The 23,863-nt window shown below is 41.0% G+C and overlaps 1 pseudogene; it reads left to right on the top strand.

Moving 5' to 3' along the window:
• The first annotated feature begins 10,568 nt into the window (after window positions 1-10,568).
• On the top strand, window positions 10,569-23,220 carry LOC105473480 (homeobox protein VENTX-like; annotated as a pseudogene).
• The last annotated feature ends 643 nt before the right edge of the window (window positions 23,221-23,863 follow it).

Genomic DNA, 23,863 nt, shown 5'->3' with positions numbered 1-23,863 from the left:
TTGTGTGAGATAGACTGGCCAGCGATAGAAGTGGGTTAGCCATCAGAAGGAAGTCTGGACAGGTCCCTTGTCTCAAAGGTATGGCACAGGGTAACCTGTAAGCCAGGGCACCTAGATCAATTCCCGTATATAGATTCTTGGTTACAGCTATTTTTGGACCCCCCACAGTGGCTACGAGGATAGGCAGCAGCAGTACTAGTAGCAAAGAGACAGTTAAGGAAGGTTCGTGCTCCACCTGCCAAGGGAAGTCAGCACCAAAAGTCCTGTCCGACCCAACACCAGAAGAATCATGGCAGGAATTGGTACCAGCAGTACCCCCCTCTTATCGAGAGCAGGGGCTCCCCACTCCTGAGCCCACAGCACCTACACCTCCACCAGATAGTCACGCTCCTAGACTACCCAGAGTAGACAAAAGAGGAAGTGAAGCCACGGGAGAAACTCTTCCCTTGGCAGCTTGCTTACGGCCCAAGACTGGAATCCAAATGCCCCTGAGAGAGCAGTGATATACTGGAGTAGATGAGGACAGACACCTGGTGGAAAGATATGCCTTTGTGTATCAATCTTTCACCTCTGCTGACCTCCTCAATTGGAAAAATAATACTCCATCTTACACCAAAAAGCTTCAAGCTTTAATTAACTTGCTCCAAACTATTACACAGACTCATAATCCTACTTGGGCTGATTGCCACCAACTGCTCATGAGTGCTCTGAGCAGCAACTAAGTGGCTAGAGGAGCATATCCCAATCGATTACCAAAACCCCCAAGAATATATAAGAATTCAGCTGGCAGGAATAGATCCCCAATAGGACCTGAACGAGGGACCAGACATGGAGAGGCTATGATGGTACCAGGAGGCATTAATAGAAGGTCAAAAGAAAGGGGCTCAAAAGGCCACAAGTGTAAATAAGGTCTCTGAGGTCATCCAAGGAAAAGAGGAGAGTCCAGCACAATTCTATGAAAGACTGTGTGAGGCTTACCGTATGTACCCTCCTTTTGATCCAGGTAGCCCTGAAAATCAGCGCATGATTAACATGGCCTTAGTTAGTCAAAGTGCGGAAGTCATCAGGAGAAAACTGCAGAAACAAGCTAGGTTTGTGGGTATGAATACCTCACAGTGCCTGGAAATAGCCAATCAAGTGTTTGTTAATAGAGATGCAACAAGCCGCAGCAAAAGCCATAAGGAAGGCGAATGCCAGGCCAAGTGAAACACCGACTTACTGGCCGCGGCCATTAGGGGAATTCCCCCAAAAGGAGAGGGAAAGTGGGGGTTCCGGGAAGAATATCCAGTCTAATCGCCCACACTTGCAATGTAACCAGTGTGCCTACTGTAAGGAAATAGGACATTGGAAAGATAAGTGTCCCCATCTGAAAGAAAAGCAAGGTGATTCGGAACAAAAGACCTCAGATAAAGATGATGGAGCTTTGTTCAACCTGGTTGAAGGGCTACTGGACTGAAGGGGACTGGGTTCAAGTGCTCCCAAGGAGCCCACGGTCAGGATTATAATTGGGAGCAAGGACATTAAGTTTTTGGTCAATACTGGTGCTGAACATTCAGTAGTGACCACCCGGTCACCCCCTTATCCAAGAAAACCATTGATATAATAGGAGCAACAGGAGTTTCCACGAAGCAGGCTTTCTGTCTACCATGGACCTGCTCGGTGGGGGGACACGAAATAGATCACCAGTTCTTGTACATGCTTGACTGTCCCTTGCCCTTGCTGGGAAGAGACTTGTTTAGCAAGCTGACAGCCACTATCGCCTTTACAAAACAGGGCTCTTTACAGCTAAAGTTACCGGGAACAGGAGTTATCATGACCCTTGTGATCCCCCGGGAAGAAGAATGGAGACTTTTTCTAACCGAGCCCGGTCAAGAGATAAAACCAGCTCTAGCTAAGCGATAGCTTTGAGTATGGGCAGAGGATAATCCTCAGGGACTGGCAGTCAACCAAGCCCCCATATTCATAGAAGTTAAACCTGGGGCCCAACCAATTAGACAAAAGCAGTATCCGGTTCCCAGGGAAGCTCCCAAAGGAATCCAGGTTCATCTCAGGAGCTTGAAAGCTTACGGAATTATAGTTCCTTGTCAGCCTTCATGGAACACCCACCTCCTGCCTGTCCCTGTACCGACCAGTACAGGATTTGCGTTTGGTCAACCAAGCTACAGTGACTCTGCACCCAACAGTTCCTAACCCTTACACATTGTTAGGGCTGCTGCGGGCTGAGGACAGCTGGTTTACCTGTCTGGACCTAAAAGATGCCTTATTTAGCGTCAGAATAGCTCCTCAGAGCCAGAAGCTGTTTGCCTTTCAGTGGGAAGATCCAGAGTCAGGTGTCACTACTCAGTACACTTGGACCCACCTTCCCCAAGGATTCAAGAACTCCTCTACTATCTTTGGGGAGGCCCTGGCTCGAGACCTGCAAAAGTTTCCTGCTAAAGACCTAGGCTGCGTCTTGCTCCTGTACGTGGACGACCTTCTGCTGGCACACTTCATGGCACTCAGGTGCACAAAAGGGACAGATGCCCTGCTTCGGCACCTGGAGGACTGTAGGTATAAGGTGTCCAAGAAGAAAGCTCAGATCTGCAGACAGCAGGTATGCTACCTGGGATTCACTATTTGGAAAGGGAAGTGCAATCTGGGATCAGAAAGAAAGCAGGTCTGCAGCCTACTGGAACCTAAAACCAGAAGGCAAGCAAGGGAATTCCTGGGAGCTGTGGGGTTTCCCAGACTATGGATTCCAAACTTTGCAGTGCTAGCCAAATCTTTGTATGGGGTTACAAAGGGGCGCTACTGAGAGCCCTTTGAATGGGGGCCTCTACAACAGCAAGCCTTTTGTAAGTTAAAGGAAAAACTTATGTCGGCCCCAGCGCTGGGACTACCAGATTTGACAAAGCCCTTTACACTCTGTGTGTCAGAAAGAGAAAAAAATGGCAGTTGGAGTTTTAACCTAGACTGTGGGACCCTGGCCAAGGCCAGTGGCCTATCTCTCAAAACAACTAGATGGGCTTTCCAAAGGCTGGCCACCATGTCTAAGGGCCCTGGCAGCAACAGCCCTGTTAACAAAAGAAGCAGATAAACTAACCCTTGGGCAAAACCTGAATATAAAGGCCCCCCCATGCTGTGGTAACTCTGATGAATACCAAAGGACATCATCACTGGCAAACAAATGCTAGATTAATCAAATACCAAAACTTGCTATGTGAAAATTCCCGCATAACCATTGAAGTCTGTAACACTTTAAATCCCGCCACCCTGCTCTCAGTATCAGAGAGCCAGGTGGAGCATAACTGTGTAGAGGTGTTGGACTCGGTTTATTCCAGCAGACCTGACCTTCGGGATCAGCCATGGGCATCAGTAGACTGGAAGTTATAGGTGGATGGGAGCAGCTTCATCAATCCACAAGGAGAAAGATGTGCAGGATATGCGGTGGTAACTTGATTGCTGTCATTGAAGCCAAACCGTTGCCACAGGGCACTTCAGCCCAGAAAGCTGAGCTCACTGCTTTAACTCGGGCTCTAGAACTCAGTGAACGTAAGACTGTAAACATCTACACTGACTCTCAACGTGCCTTTCTAACCAAGTGCATGGAGCATTATATAAGGAAAAGGGCCTGTTAAACCTTGGGGGAAACGACATAAAATATCAACAAGAAATTCTACAATTATTGGAGGCAGTGTGGAAACCTCAGAAGGTGGCAGTCATGCACTGCAGGGGACACCAGCAAGCCTCCACCTCAATGGCCTTAGGAAACTCTTGAGCTGATTCAGAAGCTCGAAAAGCAGCATCTACCCCTTACCGGGCATCGATATTAGCCCCCTTACTCCCTCAAATACCTGACCTGGTACCTATCTATTCTAAGGAAGAAAAAGACTTCTTCTACGAAGAAGAGAGGCAAGTAATAAAAGGAGGATGGATCAGACTGCCAGATGGGAGAGTAGCTGTACCACAGTTGCTGGGAGCCACATTCGTATTGGCCATGCACGAAACCATGACTCATCTAGGTCAAGAGTCACTTGAAAAATTGTTAGGCCAGTACTTCTACATCTCACACTTGCCAGCCCTTGCCAGAGCAGTAGCACAATGGTGTGTTACTTGCCGACAGTATAATGCGAGGCAAGGCCCCACTGTTCCACCTGGCACACAAGCTTATGGAGCAGCTCCTTTTGAGGATCTTCAGATGGATTTCACAGAAATGCCGAAATGTGGAGGTAACAAGTATTTGCTGGTTCTTGTGTGTACTTACTCTGGGTGGGTGGAGGCTTATCCAACACGAACTGAAAAGGCCTATGAGGTAACCCGTGTGCTCCTCTGAGATCTTATTCCTAGGTTTGGACTGCCCTTGGGAATCGGCTCAGATAACAGGCCGGCGTTTGTGGCTGACTTGGTACAGAAGACAGCAAAGGCATTAGGAATCACTAAGAAGCTATATGCCGCCTACCAAACTCAAGAGTTCTGGAAAGGTGGAGCGAATGAATCGGACTATCAAAAATGGTTTAGGGAAAGTATGTCAGGAAACAGGATTAAAGTGGATAAAGCCCTTCCTATGGTATTGTTTAAAATTAGATGCACTCCTTCTAAGAAAACAAGATACTACCCTTATGAAATACTGTATCATAGGCCTTCTCCTATACTACGGGGGCTTCCAGGCATTTCCCAAGAGTTAGGTGAAATTGAATTATAGCGACAGCTACAGGCTTTAGGAAAAATTACACAAACAAACTCAACTTGGGTAAATGAGGGGTGTCCCATCAGCTTATTCTCCCCCAGTTCACCCTTTCTCTCCAGGTGACTGCTTGTGGATCAAGGACTGGAACACAGACCCTTTTCGGCCACGGTGGAAAGGACCTCAGACCGTCATCCTGACCAACCCCACAGCTGTAAAGGTAGAAGGAATCCCGGCCTGGATTCACCACAGCTGTGTGAAACCTGCAGCCGCTGAAACCTGGAAGACAAAACTAAGCCCCGACAACCCCTGCAAAGTGACTCTGAGGAGGACAAGCCCTGCTCCAGTCACACCCAGAAGCTGACTGGTCTACACACGGCCGAAGCATGAGGAGGTTCATCGTGGGACTCATTTTCCTTATAATTTGGACTTGTATATTAAAAACTTCCACTGATTTTCCCCACATGGAGAACTGTTCTCAGTGTATACATCAGGTTACTGAGGTAGGGCAACAAGTTAAAACAATCTTTCAGCTCTATAGTTACTATGAATGCCTAGGAACTTTAAGAGGAACACGTTTATATAATGACACTCAGTACAAGGTATGTAGTCGAGGAAACGACTGCCCAGATGTGTGTTATGACCCCTCTGAGCCTCCCTTGTCCAGTTTTTGAAATAAGATTAAGGACTGAAGACTGGTGGGGACTCATAAATGATACAAGTAAAGTATTAGCCAGAACAGAAGAAAAAGGGGTGCCCAAACCCATAATCTTGAAATTTGATGCCTGTGCTGTCATTAATAGCAATAAATTAGGAAGGGGATATGGTTCTTTTAGTTGGGAAAAAGACTATATGAGCAAACATAAGTACATTTGTCATGAATTAGGACTGTGTGGAAATGAATGTGGATACTGGTCTTGTGTCATTTGGGCGACTTGGATTAGAAAATGAAAAGGATCCAGTCCACCTAGAGAAAGGAAAAAATGGCCCTTCCTGTACTAAGGGACAATGTAACCCCTTAGAGCTAGTAATAACCAATCCCCTTGATCCTTGCTGGAAAAAAGGGGAGCGTGTAAACTTAGGAATCAATGGAGCCAGACTGGATCCTTGAGTAAATATCTTAGTTCAAGAAGAAGTTTACAAATGCTCTCCTGAGCCAGTGTTTCAAACCTTCTATGAACTAAATGTGCCAGTACCAGAAATTCCAGGAAAAACAAGAAATTTGTTTTTGCAATTAGCTGAGCATGTAGTCCAGTCTCTCAATGTCACTTCATGTTATGTGGAGGAACTGTAATGGGAGATCAATGGCCATGGGAAGCCCAAGAATTAGTACCTACAGACCCAGTTCCTGATGAATTCTCGGGTCAAAAGAATCACCCTGATAATTTCTGGGTCCTAAAAGCCTAAATTATTGGACAATATTGCATAGCTAGAGAAGGAAAAGAATTCACTAACCCCATAGGACGACTTAGTTGTCTGGGACAGAAACCGTATAATGGTACCACAAAAACAGTCATTTGGTGGAGTTCAAATAACACAGAGAGGAATTCATCTAGTAAGTTCCCAAAGTTGCAAACCTTGTGGACCCACCCGGAGTCCCACCAGGACTGGACAGCCCCCACTGGATTATACTGGATATGTGGGCATAGAGCTTATGCCAAATTACCTGACCAGTGGGCAGGTAGTTGTGTTATTGCCACTATTAAACCATCTTTCTTCTTACTGCCCATAAAGAGAGGTGAACTCCTGGGCTTCCCTGTCTATGCTTTCCGCGAAAAGAGAAGCATAGCTATAGGAAATTGGAAAGATGTTGAATGGCCCCCTGAGAGAATCATACAATATTATGGGCCTGCTACTTGGGCACAAGATGGCTCGTGGGGATACAGGACCCCCATTTACATGATCAACCAAATCATACGGTTACAAGCTGTCTTAGAAATAATCACTAATAAAACCAGCAGAACCTTGACTATTCTGGTCTAGAAAAAAACTCAGATAAGAAATACTATCTATCAAAATAGACTGGTTCTAGACTACTTGCTAACAGCTGAAGGAGGGGTCTGTGGGAAATTGCTAATTGCTTACTAATTGCTGTCTACACATACAGGATTAAGGGCAAGTAGTTGAAGACATAGTTAGAGACATGACAAAACTGGCACATGTGCCTGTGCAAGTGTGGCATGGATTTAATCCTGGGGCCATGTTGGGAAAATGGCTCCCAGGGCTAGGAGGATTTAAAACTCTTATAATATGAGTTATAATAGTAATAGGAACCTGCTTACTGCTCCCTTGTTTGCTACCTGTACTTCTTCAAATGATAAAAAGCTTTATCACTACCTTAGTTCATCAAAATGCTTCAGCACAAGTGTACTATATGAATCACTATTGATCTGCCTTGCAAGAAGACATGGGTAGTGAGAATGAAAGTGAGAACTCCCACTATTGAGTGAGATTCTCAAAGGGGAGAATAAGGGAGACCACCCCTCATATTGTCTTATGCCCAATTTCTGCCTCCAAAGAAAGAAGAAGTGAAAACTAAAAGGCAGTAATGAAATCTACAAGCAGACAGTCCGGCGCCACACCCTGAGCCTGGTAGTTTAAGATCGACCCCTGACCTAATCGGTTATTTGCATAAGAAAAGCACTGTGAAGATCCCTGTCCTGTTCTGTTCCATTCTAATTACCAGTGCATGCAGCCCCCAGTCACACACCCCCTGCTTGCTCAATCGATCACGACCCTCTCACGCAGACCCCTTTAGAGTTGTGAGCCATTAAAAGGGACAGGAATCACTCACTTGGGGAGCTTGGTTGTTGGAGACATGAGTCTTGCTAAAGTTCCCAGCCGAATAAAGCCCTTCCTTCTTTAACTCGGTTTCTGAGGGGTTTTGTCTGTGGCTTGTCCTGCTACGAAACAATAGAACAATGACATTGAAATGTTGTGTGTAATATCCTATATTTTAGTATCTTATGGTAAAGAAGTTTCTAACATTTGCATTTGCTTTTTTAAAACAAATTGAAAAGGCACAAACTAGGGTAAAATATTTCTGATAACAAAACTAGTACTTTACTGGTTTTATGATACGCATTCTTTGGCTTTCTTGGAAGTATCCTCTGTACTTGTCCACTCTTTAAAGAACCACAGAATGTTACCCTTACTGATGAATTGAAAATACATAGAAAATAAATCGGCATTTGTTTAGGATTTCCCCCAAACTACATACGCTTAGAAGAAACTAGTGAGGAAAATACAGTCTAAGTTAAAAAGAACTCGAATTTTACAGCAAATTGAATCTTGGAAATCTCTCTTCATACGAAGCAAGAGAACAAAGAAAAAATATTTACAATATAAGAATATCGAAACATATTTGAATACCCGGAGGACAAGATTGGCCTGATGTGGATAGGTCTATAGAAGACCCTGAATTGGTTTCTAGCTGTTCAGCAAGCTGCATTTGGTGGCCGCATTATTATTGTGAATATTCTTATGAAACCAACAGTAACTAGGTCACAGTATGCCAGTTGTGAGCCATCCTGTTTGCAGGGTTGTTTGAAAAAGAAAACTTTTATTGTTCCTGTTTAGAAAAGGCACATTCTATTTGAGCCCTAACTTTCAAACGGGGGTACAAAGCAATTCAGTTATTTTTTAGGACACAAAGCAATGAGTATAAGGAGGAAGAAAAGGCTTTTAAGGAAAAATAATAAATGCGTATGCCACATAATGAAAGTTAGCTGCTCTTTCAATGGCTTCTATCTGTCATTTACCAGTTTTAATCCCTTTTTCTATGTTGGCAAGAATAGAAGCAGGAATACAAGATGACAGTCTGGGTCAGTCACCATCGTGTTCATGTCAAGTACGCAGCCTGCTATCTGACTCTAAGATGACAGAGAGCACCCTGAAAATGTTCCAAATACGGTTGGATTCTGTATTTCACACTTCTTTTGCATCTCTTAATGGTAGTGTGAAGTCTCAGAAAAATAACAAGAAAAATACCTTTTCTTAACATACGTATCATCTAGGTATTTAAAATCCATTAACTCTTTAAAATGATAGAATTTTAATGAAGACATATTCAGTCTACTTGATTAGGTTTTCATATTTTTATGTATATTGGCAATGTATACTAAAATAAGTGTATATTTATTATTTTAGTGGTGACATTTTTCTAAATACTGTTCCACTATCCTCCAATTAATATTCACCTGGTTGTAGCACTTGGGAAATTCCAGTTTCACCTCTGATGGGTAAGGAGCTTGCAAGTCACTATTCCCATGCTTACAACAAGAGAAAAAGGCTGAACAAGCAGAAAATAAAAGGATTTTTTGAACCTATCAGAGAATTGAGGTCACAGGGCAAACTACCATACTGAAATTTGAAATAGGTGAATTCAGAGAATCACAGCAGAGCTCTGCTTACTTGGAGCAGACGCCACTGCTGCCATAACCTAGCAGTAATATTCTAGTGGTGACTCTGACAGATTGTGGAAGGCTGAGAAGAGAATAACAGCATGAGAGTGAGAACTCCTGGGTGATGCAGATTTAGGAGGGTCTCAAGACTTTTGTGATTTTCACCTCCAGGAACCCCACCAGTTAACTCAGTGAAAATACAGTAAAGATCTCCGTGGCCACAGCAGGAGGAAGGGAAAAGTAACCATCCTAAAATTCTGGAGTCTTCTTCATAACAAAGGGCTCATCTGATCTGGAGGAAAAGTTAATTGTCCTATTCTGGCCACTTCTAACCCGGGTATTTTACACAAGTGAAGAAAAAGAGAGTTTAAAAAGTATCTGTGGAGGTTAAAGTCCAAGGACATGGTGCCTCTAAACAGAAGAAAGTTAAAAAACCAAAACCTGAATTTCCTGTATACACACCTTTAGAAAGTATATAGATTCAGTCTCATGATCATGGAACTTCCATAGAAGAAACTGAGGAACAAATGGAAGATTGGTTGGAAAACAGGAACCGAACACAGGAAAAAAAAAAAAAGGCACCTGAATGGACAGAAGAGAACCTCAGCCAAGTGATAAGAAGTATGGCTAAGTTCCCAGGAAGGGCTCCAGGTCCATGGGAAAAGACTGCCCACGAATTGGGTCAATCTGTGACAGATACTTAGCCAAAGGAGACTGATTCCGTGTCTGCAATAGATATTTTTTCCATTTATCCTGGAAGTGGAAAACCACATTGTGAAGTGGTGTTTTTTTGTTTTGGGGTTTTTTTTTTGTTGTTGTTGTTGTTTTTTGGCCAAGTATTAGTTCTGTTTTCTTAATAACAAAGGTACCTTGGAAATAAATATGTAATAAATCTAAACTTTTGTTGTACAAAAAAAAAGACTGATAAATAATAACAAAATTAGAGAATGCTCCCCATTCTGTGATATCCCTGCAGGACAGTGGTGAAGGGAACTCTTCACAGTGGGCAGAACTTCAAGCAGTGCACCTGGTTGTACACTTTGCATGGAAGCAGATATGACCAGATGTGCGATTATACACTGATTCATGAGCTGTCGCCAATGGTGTGGCTGAATGGTCAGGGATCTGGAAGAAGCATGATTGTAAAATTGTTGAGAAAGAAATTTGGGGAAGAGGTATGTGGATGGACCTCTCTGAGTAGTTGAAAACTGTGAAGTTATTTGTATCCCATGTGAGTGCTCACCAAGTGGTGATCTCGGTGGAGGAGTAGTTTGATAATCAACTGGATAGGATGACCCGTTCTGTGGACACCACTCAGTCTCTTTCCCCAACCACACCTGTCATCGCCCAATAGGCTCATGAACAAAGTGGCCATGTTAGCAGGGATGGAAGTTACGCAATGGCTCAACAACACGGACTTCCACTTACCAAGGCTGACCTGGCTATGGCCACTGCTGAGTGATCAATTTGCCAGCAGCAGAGACCAACACTGAGCCCTCGATATGGCACCATTCCTCAGGGTGATCAGCCAGCTACCTGGTAGCATGTTGATTATATCGGACCTCTTCCATCATGAAAAAGGCAGAGGTTTGTACTCACTGGAATAGACACTTAATCTGGATATGAGTTTGCCTATCCTGCATGCAATGCTTCTGCCAAGACTACCATCCTTGGACTCACGGAAAGCCTTATCTGTAGTATTCCACACAGTACAGAAATTCTGACTAAGGCACTCACTTTATGGCTAAAGAAGTGCAGCACTGGGCTCATCCTCATGGTATTCATTAGTTTTACCATGTTCCCCATCATCCAGAAACAGCTGGATTGATAGAACGGTGAAATGGTATTTTGAAGTCACAACTCCAACTCCAACTAGGTGACAACACTTCGCGGGCTTGAACAAAGTTCTCTAGAAGGCTGTGTATGCTCTGAATCAGTGTCCAGTATATGGTACTGCTTCTCCCATAGCCAGGACTTACAGGTCCAGTAATCAAGGGGTGGAAGTGGAAGTGGCACCACTCACTATCATCCCTAGTGATCCACTAGCGAAATTTTTACTTCCTGTTCCTGCAACATTACATTCTGCTGGCCTAGAGGTCTTAGTTCCAGAGTGAGGAAAGCTGCCACCAGGAGACACAACAATTACTCCATTATACTGGAAGTTAATATTGCTACCTGGACACTTTGGGCTCCTCCTACCTTTAAGTCAACAGGCTAAGAAGGGAGTTACAGTGTTGGCTGGGGTGACTGACCCCGACTATCAAGATGAAATCAGTCTACTACTCCACAATGGAGGTAAGGAAGAGTATGCAAGGAATACAGAAGATCCATTAGGGTGTCTCTTAGTATTACCATGCCCTGTGATTAAGGTCAATGGGGAACTACAACAGCTCAATCCAGGCAGGACTACAAATGGTCCAGGTCCTTCAGGAATGAAGGTTTGGGTCACTCCACCAGGAGAAAAACCATGACCTGCTGAGGTGCTTGCTGAAGGCAAAGGGCATACAGAATGGGTAGTTGAAGAAGGTAGTCATCAATAGCAGCTACAACCATGTGACCAGCTGCAGAAACGAGGACTGTAATTGTCATGAGTATTTCCTCCTTCTTTTGTTAAAGATATGTTTGTGCATGTATACACTTGTACTAAGAAAATATCTTCATTTTCTTTCCTTTTCCTTCATCACGTGACTTAAGATTTAATGACTTCATATCAGCATTTAAGTATTTTTAACTTTATGTAATAGTATTTGCGTTGGGGATTGGTGCGTTTCAGGTTGTGTGAAGGATAGGTATTATGTTATGTATAATTATGACTTTATTATTGTCTTTATTTGAAGATTATGTATGATCTCAGGAGATATGTATTTGTTCAAATTCACGAGGAATGGACTTGTGATGGTTAATACTGAGTATCAACTTGATTGGATTGAAGGATACAAAGTGTTGATCCTGGGTGTGTGTGTGAGGGTGTTGCCAGAAGATATTAACATTTGAGTCAGTGGGCTGGGGAAGGCAGATCCACCCATAATCTGGTGGGCACGATCTAATCAGCTGGTAGCAAATATAAAACAGGCAGAAAAACGTGAAAAGGAGAGATGGGCTTAGCCTCCCCAGCCTACATCTTTCTCTCATGCTAGATGCTTCCTGCCCTCAAACATCGGACTCCAAGTTCCTCAGTTTTGGGACTGGAACTGGCTCTTTTTGCTCCTCAGCTTGCAGACAGCCTATTGTGGGACCTTCTGATCATGTAAGTTAATACTTAATAAACTCCTATATATATGTGTATGTATGATATATAGGATAACTAATATGATATATATACATATATACATATATATCCTATTAGCTCTGTCCCTCTAAGAGAACCCTAATAGAACAATACCTTCAAACTGAACCGCACAATTTAATCAGTATATCTAATTGATGTTTGCAGAATACCTCATCCAACAACAGCAGCATACACATTTTTCTCAAGCTTATATGGAATATTAACCAAGATAAATACATTTGAATAAATGTAAAAAATAGAAATAAAAAGTATGTACCAGACCACGCTAGAATTAAACTAGAAATTATAGATGACTGGAAATAGCTGAAAAATTTAGAAATATTTAGAGATTAAACAATGTATTTCTAAACACAACATAATGCAAAGAAGATATTGCCAGAGATATTAGAAATATTTTGAATATGAAAATGAAAATAAAACATTAACATTTGTGGGATGCCACAAAAACGGTGCCTAATTAGAAGCAAATTAATAGCACTGAATACATACAAAGGTCTAAAATAAATGACCCAAGTTTCCACCTTATGAAACTAAAGAAGACCTCTTTAATCAGAAGGAAAAAAGTAACAATTAGAGAAGAAATCAATGAAATAAAAAAGTAAGAAATCAAGAGAGAAAATTAACAATTTGAACAGCTGGTTCTTTGAAAAGATCAATAAAATAGATGAACCTTTAGCCGGGTTAACTAAGAAAAAATAAATAAGATAAAAATTTCTAATATCAGAAATGAAGAAGGAATCATCACTACTGATATCACAGGCATTAAAATAGTAATAAATAATATTATGAACAATTTTAAGCTGTTCAAATGTTGCAGCCATGTTTATAAATACTCATCTTGGCCAAGATTGATCTGGTATAAGCCAATATATAGAAAATGTTTATTGAGCACTTATTGTATAATAATTTACTCTAGCTTCTGAGGATCTAACAGCAAGCAAACACAAAAAAGTTCTTTCCTACACTGAGCTTACATTTACTTACTGCCTAAACAAATAATTTTAGAGGTAATGAGAATTCAGATTTTTTTTCCTTGCTTCTGCCTGTGATTCTTAATTTTGTTATTTAATCTTAAAAATAAAAAATACTAAATCAGTGAAATCATACTTTTTGTTTACAAATTTTGACTTTCCATCACACTCCAAATACAGTCCTTGCGGTTAAAGTATCCCTATTTATTATAACCCTGCCTCTCCATACTTCCATGACTCTGCTTTTGCCAGCATTCTCCGCTTTTGAGTTTCATAGATAGTGTTGTTGTTTAGTTTACTTGAAATACTCTTCAGCGAAAATAGCTGCACGGCTTGTTTCCTCCCTCCTGTTAAGTCTCTGCTCAAATACATCTTTATTGTTGAAATCTTTCATGACAGGCCTGTACAAAATAACAGCCTAACTTTCATTAATGTTCTTATCCTGCTTTAATTATCTTCATAGAAGTGGTCCCCAATGGATATAATATATAAACTGTACTTTATCATCTATCTACACTCACACATGCCACTAGAAGATAAGCTGCATGAGAGCAAAATGTTTGTTTAGTTCATTGCCTCACCAACATTTGGAACAATGTCTGATACACAGAAGGTACTCAGTAGCAATTTATTAAATGAATAAATTCCCAATTTAAAAATATGTATATATTTTTCTATATTGGAAATTTTCAAACTTATATAATCATAAGAACAATCTGGAGAATTATAAAACATTCAGATTTCAATTTCAATATTCTTTCAGCTTTTCTATGCTACTAAAAGATGACACATAGTATAGGTGAGCCTTCACTTAGGAAGTACTTTTAGCATCTTTGCATATAGATATTAAGGGAAGAAATGAATGGTTCTGAAGCACAAAGTGAGGAAAATAGATATATTGGGATTTAGGAGTAAGGAGTATCTGGAGAAATAGAAAAACATAGACAGGCAAGCACTGTCTTAGAGACAGTTTAGAACTGAGCAAAATGCCTGGAGGACGAAGGGTGCAAAAGCAGGTGGATGCACAAAAATGCCAAATAGAAAGTGGCCAAATACATTTTACATTATATTTTTAATGTAAAACTTCTCCACTGGTTAAGAACTTCAATGAAATATTGAACAAACAGTGACTATAGAAAAAATTCAAGAAAGGGGGATCTATTTCACATCTGGGTTTCAAAACACAGAAAGAAGTTAGTGAACAGAGGCATGAGTCAGACTGGTTGCTGAGGACCAATTGTGTCCTCACCAAATTTATATGTTGAGATCCTAACCCACAATGTAACAGTATGAGGAGGTGAGGGTGGGAGGTGATTAGCTTTTGACAGTGGAGCCCTCATGTATGGGATTTGTGCCCTTTTTATAAAATAGAACCCAAAGAACTCTCTTTTTCTACCATGTGAGTACACAGCCAGAGGACGGCTATCTATGAACCAGAAAGTGGGTCCTCACCAGATATCAAATCTTCCAGTGCCTTGATTGAACTTACACTTGCCAATCTCCAGTTGTGAGAAAAAAATGTTTGTTGTTTCTGTTACCCATTCTATGGTATTTTCATTACAGCAGCCTAAACTAAGACAGTGGGAATCATCGAAAACAGAAACTTCAGACAGGACACTGGATTTCAAAATATGGATCACTGTTATCAGTTATGATTTGATAAGAAAAAGAGAACTATGAGAAACAAAATGGATGTATTATAAAGTTTAAACCTTACATGATCTTGGGTGCTGGTTAGATATTATATGTAAGTCTTCTTCCCCTATGTCAGATGATGGTCCTGAAGCTAGAAAGGAAAAATGGAAATAAACTGAGAGAGAAGAAAGACAAACTAGAATATCTGAGTATGAGCTGAAACCCATGAGGATAAACTGAAATTTGTCCATCATATAAAGCTATATTAGTCTCTCATTGTCTCCAGCCTACGATTTTGTTTGTATGGGGGGCCTGTAGTATAGCTGGGGTATTTCTCTACAGAGTTCCATGTAACTACGGTCTAGGATTCAGGGAAACTGAAGAAAGAGATCAGAGGGAAGCTGAAGGAGCTTTGGGTCTGGCTGCAGTCCCAAGGAGATCTGGCAGAATCTAAAGCTGTTGTGGGCTAGCTACCACCTCGAACCAATGACATGAACCAGTAGATCCACATTCAAATATGTGACTTGTAAGAGTATCTCACTCTAGTCTGATTTTCCAAACATAAACAAGATTGCTGCTTAACTCCTTTCTTCCAAATCTTGTTAACGTATCTACTGTGGAAATCCATAACTTAGAATCATGTAAGAAAGGGAATTGTGAAAATGTGGTTCCAAATTTGTAATTTTAAGACAATATAAATGCAGTCTGTAACTGATATGTATTGCTGTGTGAAAAGCACACAGTAGTGTAAACAATAGCGTAAAAGGTCACCTTCATTTATGATTGTCTTTCAAAGTTCTAGAGATTGGCCTTGGCTGGGTGGTTCTAGCTCTGGGTTTCTCATGCGGTTGCAGATAATGAGTAACGGGGTCTGAAATCATCCTAAGGAGTTCTCTCACATGTCTGATAGATAACGACGTCAGTCACCTGGATCCCATTTGCTGCTTTGGGCTGAAACACAACTCAGTCGCCTGGATTTCATCACAACATCATGGTTGGTTTCCAGGGCAAGCATCTGAAAGATAGCCAAACAGAAGCTGTTTCACCTTTTATGACATAACATTTGGAGTCATGCATTGTTAACTCTGCCATATTAATAAATGTATTAGTCAGGATTCAGTTAGAGAAACAGGACCAGTAAGGAATGTATACCTTGAAAGGAATTCACTTATTTTAGAGGCTGGTTAGGCAAGTTTCACAACCATAAGGTACTCCATCAGGAGCAACAACTTGGAACTCTTGGATATGACTGAGGCTGCTGTCTATAGGCCCGCATTTTTCAGAAAATCCCCCTGTTCTGCTCCTAATCTGGAGATCATCAAATTCCACAGAATGATTGCTATATGAAAATGATAGTCACCGCTTCAGTCACATCCACTTTGAAATCCAAGTTCATGCTGGGAGCCTTTAACCAGCTCATTGATACGTTGATATTTCTATTAGACCAAGTTAATGAGCCACTCAAGATGAGAATAGAAGGAACAAGTCAGGGCTTGCAAATGAGTTTAGTTGGTTTATCCTATAGATAAGAGCATTGATGTGGTAGCTCGAGGCCGCATCACACTGATTTGGAAGGCTTAGAAAATGCCATGCCCATTTGCAGATCACTAGATAAATAGCTTGAGGAGAAAGTCTTGCAACATTGATAGAATCAGATATATTACCCATGTGTTTTTGTTTTTGTTTGGTTTTGCCTAAACGTCTGTCTGTCACACATGATTTTCCTCTTCTGTGCTCTCACAATAATTTAAAAACAATATTTATAAAGATAAATATAATTTAAAAATTAAATAGATTCAAAATATTTAAATTAACTAAGTAAAAATGCTGACTCTATGTGGAACAAATTAAATGGAATCTCAATTGCTATATTACTGATATCTTTAAACTTTCTTCTCTTGCTTATTTAACATAAGCAAATAAGAAACTGATATATTTAAGCTCTCTTTCACTGCTGATCACCAGCTTTAGAATCTATTCTCAGAACTTAAGATCACAAATGGTGAGAACCATGACTATGTATAAAAACAAGCTGGAAGCAGTTTCAACCTTTGGCATTCTGAGAGTTTCTTCCAGAGAGTGCTTATCCCAGCAAAAGCAAGTGAAATATAGATCTAAATGCACAGTACCCTGTCACGTCCGTGACTTTACTGCTAAGACTTGAAAAAGAACTTTTCAAACTTCTTTTTTCAGGGACTTCACTACTCATGAAAGAATCTTTCCTTTGTTAAAAAGAGATCCATTGATTTAGGAAATTAAGCCTAAGACGTTCAACTATGCAGTATTACTAGTGACAACATAAGATGTTAAATCACGTAGAATTCCACATTATAGTGTGAGTTTCAAGCCTCCATTGAATACTCAACTGACCAGGAAATAAGAGGAAATAGTTTATGTAAGAATTCATTGTAACACGAATGAGTTATTTCTGCATTTAACTTACTGAAAATCTACTTGAAACACAAGGAATACATGTAAACTACTAACAGATTTATCAAGGGAGTCTATCATTGGCACAGTCTATTTTAAGGAAATTCAAGTTCACAAGGCATGCAAGACAACTCTCACTGTTTCCTGCTAGTCAGACCACTTGCTACTGTGAAAACATCATATTTTAAGAATGACATATGTACATGTGAGTTGTTGGAAGTTTTCCTGGAATCGCATGCTATGGAGGAAAAAAAAAATCACGATTCTAGTATGGTATAGTCCTTTAAAAATTCTTAGAGGACACAAGACAACTTTTTCTTAAATACGTGAAGAGTAGTCACAGAAAAGAGAGAGAAGACACTGTGAAAGTAAATCTGTAGCAGAAAAGTAAATATTACAGAAAAGATAGTTTTGTTCACTATAAGAAATAGCATTTAGACCTGTCCAATTGTGGATATATCTCCACAGGACGTATTGAAGCTCATTATTTTTCTTTCCACTTGCAGTTTTTACTAATAGGGACAAACATTCACCATTTCAGCAACTCTGCATACATTAGCAAGTAATTTTATAGTGCCATTTGGCTTAATAAGAAATGCATTCACAAAGGTCCTTTTAAAAAATAAGCTATTTGTAAATCGAGGCACATCTGTAGTTATTTTCTTATGACTGGAAATATTAAAACTGGATATCAATTGCTAGTTAACAGCTCTAGGGGCTTTTTGTGCTTGATGGAATGTTGAGCTATATGTTCCTAGGTATTCTTTTGCAACGATAAGATTGTTAATAGCTTAATAAAGACTGCCAAAGTAGAATTAAAGAGTTTGGCTTTACTGTTGCTTTTTTCTCATTTGATCATGGAAACTTATTTAGCCTCTCTCTTTTTCATGCTTACAGCATTATTGTGCTACAAGTCAGCATGATAAAAGACATAATGCATGAAATAGTTTATGATAATCAAATATGCACGTAATATCATACTCTCTGGAGTTCTCTGATGTGGTGGATTTCAGGTGGAATTTGAAGAATGAGTAAGATTTAATTAGGAATAGATTTCATTCTAAAAGAGGAGTAAAGACAGAGGCAGATTACTATGATTTGGAAATACTTTTAAAAAATTTCCAATGGGCTATTCTGGGCAATTGGAAGGTAGGATGAACCTACCCCATATGGCATCAGTCAGTAAACTAGAATCAGTGGACCAACTCTGGCCTGTTTTGGTAAATAAAAAGTTATTGGATCCCAGACTTGCTATTTCTTTACACATTGTTTACGGCTGCTTTTCTGAGACAAACTGGAGAGTTTAGTACTTGTGACTCTCTAGAGACTGAGTGGCAGCAAAATTCTAAAATATTTGCTATCTACTCCTTTTAAGGAAAAGTTTGCTGACTCCTGCTTTAAGGAATCTTTGTGTGTCCTTAGAAAAGAAAAAGAGAAAGACCTTGCCTGTGAGAAATTCCCAAAGGATTTTCTCTGCAGCAGCGATTCTTTGTTCTTTATTATTTTGGAGATAATTCATATGATAGTTTTTAGAATATAAAAGACAATAATGGTTTAGTGGAAAAGCAGGAAGATCTCAGTATTTCACAGCAGCTAAATTTCTGTCTCAGCAACAATAAGGAGGTTGATTTACAATTTATTTAAATGACAGTAATCATGATACCTGCAATATATGACATCTTGTGTAACTTCTAGTATTATTTCATCTTTAGTATTAAACAATAAATCTTGATATTGCTTAGGATTACGAGAAGAGTTAACTACGTAAGTACTCATGCTATATACCTGATCGAAGAATATATATTAGAAAGTCTTCATTCTTCTTCAGTACCTCATTTTTCCTTTATTCATCTACTCATTTATTTCTTCTTGGCCGAAAAGGCAATTCACTTCAAAAAGCTATATTACTAAAAAATATGATGGAAGACATAAGTCACATAAATTAGACAATTCAAAGATAAGGCTGTTTCTAGCTCACCACTAATTTTCCTTTGATTTGTGCTTTTTTCCTTTTTACATAGAAGTCTGCATATGTTTTGCCATAAGTCAGGTTAACTTCACACCTGATGATTAGTTCCATGTGACTGGTAAAAAGTATTGCTATACATAAAACACACGTGGTTTCAGACCCTATCAGCCTGTAAACACAATGATTATTTACTACGTCAACGTGATTCTAAAATTGCTTTTTAAGACTTTTGTTATTTAGTGCTGAGGTAAAAATTTTTGAAACAGTTGGGCTTTCACTGAAATTGCTTGAGAATCATGAGTAAATCTTTTCACAAAAATACTGAGAGCAAGTAGAGAAACCATTGGCTTTATCGCCTGGAGATAAGAGTACAATACTATTTTTTTTTCCCTCTCTCTCTGGTGCTTCCGGTGCTTAGTTAAGAAGCTTTAAGTCTTTGTATGATCCTTGGGTGGGACCTGAAATAAGTCAAACAGAAGCTTAATTCCTGCTTCTTTTTGACAATGATTTTCTCAAGCTCTCTACTTCAGTTTTCACATCTGCAAAATTAAGTGAAAAATTTCTCTCAAAAAGTTGCTATGTTTTAAGTGTAAGAAAACACATAGTAGGCACGCTGTCATATACACAAGCATTTTCTACATCAATGTTATAGACCCTATTTCTTACTGTTTAACAATATACTTAGATTAACATCCATATATTTAATAAAACAAAATTTTAATTGAAGGGAAGAAAATTATTAGGCAAATTATTTACCATGACCAAATTTGTCCATAATTACAGTTTACTCATTTTGTAACTTACCCAAATATCATTCTTTTATGATATGTAACATACATTGGTAGATATCATTGATACTTCTTTCTCTGATAATGTCTACTGCTGTAGAGAAAAGACTTCATTAAATATCGTCAATACCCTGCTATTTACACATAGTCCTTAAAGCTTCTGAATCCTGGAAAAGTGGTATTGATTATCATCTTACTTAGTGTCACATCTTCCAGAATTTTTATGGGAGTGGTGACAATTGCCACTGCCTAGAAAGCGGCTAGGAATGAAGATTAAACAACTGCTTTGATTCTAGATTATCACCCAGATTGAAATGACATAACGCACTGCATAGAGAAGGCAAGCAGCTTATTGAGGAAGAAATCTAGTATTGACATCCTATTTATCTAAATCAATTCTAAAGATAAAAATATCAAATCAATGTTAATCAAATGGAATGCAAGCTGACCCTGAATATAAGGGGGAGGAAATGTTACTCAAAACATGTGACCAGCTAGCTTTTATATCCTTTTACTTTCCTTCTATTAAAAATATATAAAAATAAAATAACTATAAAATTATACATACACAATTTTCTGCTTCAATGATGTAGTTACCATCTGTTTTTAGGGAGAAAGTTTCTTCTCCAGAAGCTGTACGGCAGTTGGGAGAAGCATTTCAAAGAACCAAAGAGGGTGTAAACTTCCAGTAAGTTCCTTTCCAAGATATTTCAGGGATGCTAACAACGAACCCTACTAAGGATCTGTGGTTGTTCCTTCTGGGATTTTTTTTGTTTGTTTGTTTGTTTTCTGGAGTTGCTGGGTTTCTTTTAAATATTCTTAAACAAAAGGGAAGGGTGTGTAATTGGAAAGAATGGCTCTGAGCCAGATCCCAATCTGGTCGTGTGTGTGTGTGTGTGTGTGTGTGTTTGTGTGTGTGTGTGTCTAGAGATAGAGACAGGATCTGGCTATGTTAATCAGGCTAGTCTCAAACTCTGGGCCTCAAGCAATCCTCCCACCTCAGCCTCCCAAATTGCTGGAATTGCAGGTGTGAGCCACCACACCTGGCCCTCAATCTAGACTTCAGCCAACTGAGTGATCAGTTACTTGTTGTAAGAGATCTCCATTCTAGTGTTTTTGAAGATGACAGAAACTACTCAATGTAAGAAGAAACGTAAAGGAAAATGTCATGCTTGGTTACTTCTGAAAATTCACACTTCAGAGTTTTGTTATATGTAAAGTAATAGAAATCATACTATAAAAGTGTCAAGTTTAAAGAGTTTGTATGTTCTGTGTCAAAAATTGTTTTCTATCCCATCCTCCAAAACCGTATCTTGTAGACATAGATGAGAGAATTTAGTTTAGTAGATGTTCATCAGTTATAAGTGACCCCAATTTACAGAATTTTTCTGTTTTCTGTTGTCACATCAACCAGTCTAATGTAATTAGAAACATGATGTAAATGTATTTTGTAGGTTTAAAATACGCCATCTGCTTGAGAGTTATACATATTGCAACCACCATTTAGTGCCAGCATTATAAAAAAAAATTTATATATATATATTTCTGGGGGGAAACAGACTCCTACTTTGTTGCCTGGAGTGCAGTGGTGTAATCTCAGCTCACTGCAACCTCCACCTCTTGGGTTTAAACAATTCTCGTGCCTCAGCCTCCCAATTAGCTGAGATTACAGGCACGCACCACCATGCCCGGCTAGTTTTTGTATTTTTAGTAGAGACAGTGTTTCACCATGTCGGCCAGGCTGGTCTAGAACCCCTGACCTCAAGCAATCCACCCGCCTCGGCCTCACAAAGTGCTCGGATTAGACGCATGAGCCACCTTGCCGGGCCATGAATAAATATTATCACAAGAAATTCAATCAAAGTAATCTCACTTTTAATTGGCAATTTAAAAAAAAAAAAACTCAAATTACGTGGTATTAAGGAAAAAGAGTTTAAGCTTTACAATACATTGACAACATAGTAACATTAAAAATTAAAAGCAAATATTATGTTAAAGATTTAAAAACCACCCAGGTAGATCCTGCGCCTGGCCAGCCCCGCCCGGTCTTTCCTCTGGCCCACCTGACGGTCACGCGTCTCTCCTCCTCCCCACCTTGTGGCCGGCAGCTGCCCTTCAGCTTCGGCTCCGTGGACTGGCTCTCCCAGAGCAGCTGCTCAGGGCCGACTCACACCTACAGGCCTGCCATGTGTCCCAGGGGAGCCTCACTGGCCCGGGTCAGATATCCGGCACCCGGGAGCCCCCTCAGGCCGTCAGCATCAAGGAGGCTAGGTCCTCAAATCTGCCTGCGCCGGAAAGAACCGCGGCTGGGTCAAGGGGCCAAACACCTGGCCGCCCCCAGTGTCCGCACTGCCTTTATCGCTGAGTAGGTCGGCGACTTGGAGAGCGTCTTCCGGCCCTCTAGAGCGGAAGAGGCTGGCCAGGGAGATGCCCCTCTCGGAGGTCCAGATAAAAACCTGGTTTCAAAATCCCCGGATGAAACACAAAAGGCACATGCAGGACTCTCAGCTGAATAGTCCCTTCCCTGAGTCACTCCACGCTACCTCAGCTTTCCACTCACCGTCTTCTGGACTTCCTAATGGCCTGCAGCTGCTGTGCCCTTGGGCACCCCTGTCCAGGCCCCAGGCTCTGATGCTGCCCCCTTGCTCCTTCTGGGGTCTCTGCCGAGTGGGACAAGAGGCCCTGGCCTCTGCATGGTCTTCCTGCTCTGGGCAGCCTCTGGCGTACCATCCCCCAAGACCAGGAAGTGGTATGCATCCGCTGGGACCCGCCCTGTCTACCGGGCCTTGGGGCCTGTGTGCTCTGCCGAGACAAAGGATGCATTTTGAGGAAGCTCCTCTGATTCTGTGCCTCCCACACACGCGGCCTGTGCAGATGGCACCTGGCACCTACCCGGAGGACTCAGCTGTTCTATTTACATCGTGGCGGCACCTCTCACCCTGACCCACGCAAAGGTTCTGGAGATTTCTGGAGAATATATTTATTAAAGCCACCTCTTCACTGAAAGTTGCCAAAAGGGTCAGTTTAGGAAGTAAATGAAGGGTCAGTGAACAGAGTCAAACACAGAAGTAGGTTTGTCATGGGTAGGGCTTTCAGCATATGATGAAAGGATAATTTGTTTTTTAAAGTGTCGGAAAAAACTGGTTTTCTTGGAAAAAGTAAAGATTGTAAGCTTTGTGTGTAAAAAAGAAAACCGTGAAGGATTGGGAATGCAGGTGTCGTGTTTATAACTTTATGGTTCGAGTTCCTTTTAACAAGGACTCCAAAGCTGGAAAGCAGGAGCGACAAGGGTGAAAATTAAGACTGGGTGCTGGGGCCCTGCAGTGCGCTCTAGGCCTTGCGTGAGCTGAGACTGTGCCCGCAGCCTGCTGGGGGCTGCTCTTCTCTGGTGAGGGAAAGTGGGCCAGCTGGGACCTGCTGCTGTACCTGGACTGAAGCCTCCAGCATGTGCTCATCTGTCCCCCTCCTCGCAGCAGCCTCAGGACAAAACAGAATGACTCAAGGACAGCACTTCCTGCAGAAAGTCAGGAAGTGCCCAGGACTACTACCCGGGTAGTCCTCTCCCTCATTGATGGACCATTCTTGGTGCAGACTCTTCACTGCACGCACCGAAGCTTAGACAAGCGCACATCTGTCCATGTCGCCCCAGAGTGCCCAGGAGGCAGGCAGCGCGAGGCGCCCAGACAGATGGGGTCAGCCTACAGGACTGTGAGGC

This window comes from Macaca nemestrina, chromosome 10, assembly GCF_043159975.1.
Source record: "Macaca nemestrina isolate mMacNem1 chromosome 10, mMacNem.hap1, whole genome shotgun sequence".
NCBI classification, from domain to species: Eukaryota; Metazoa; Chordata; class Mammalia; order Primates; family Cercopithecidae; genus Macaca; species Macaca nemestrina.
The sequence above is the reverse complement of the archived record's forward strand: the minus strand, read 5'-3'. Positions and strand labels throughout refer to the sequence as shown.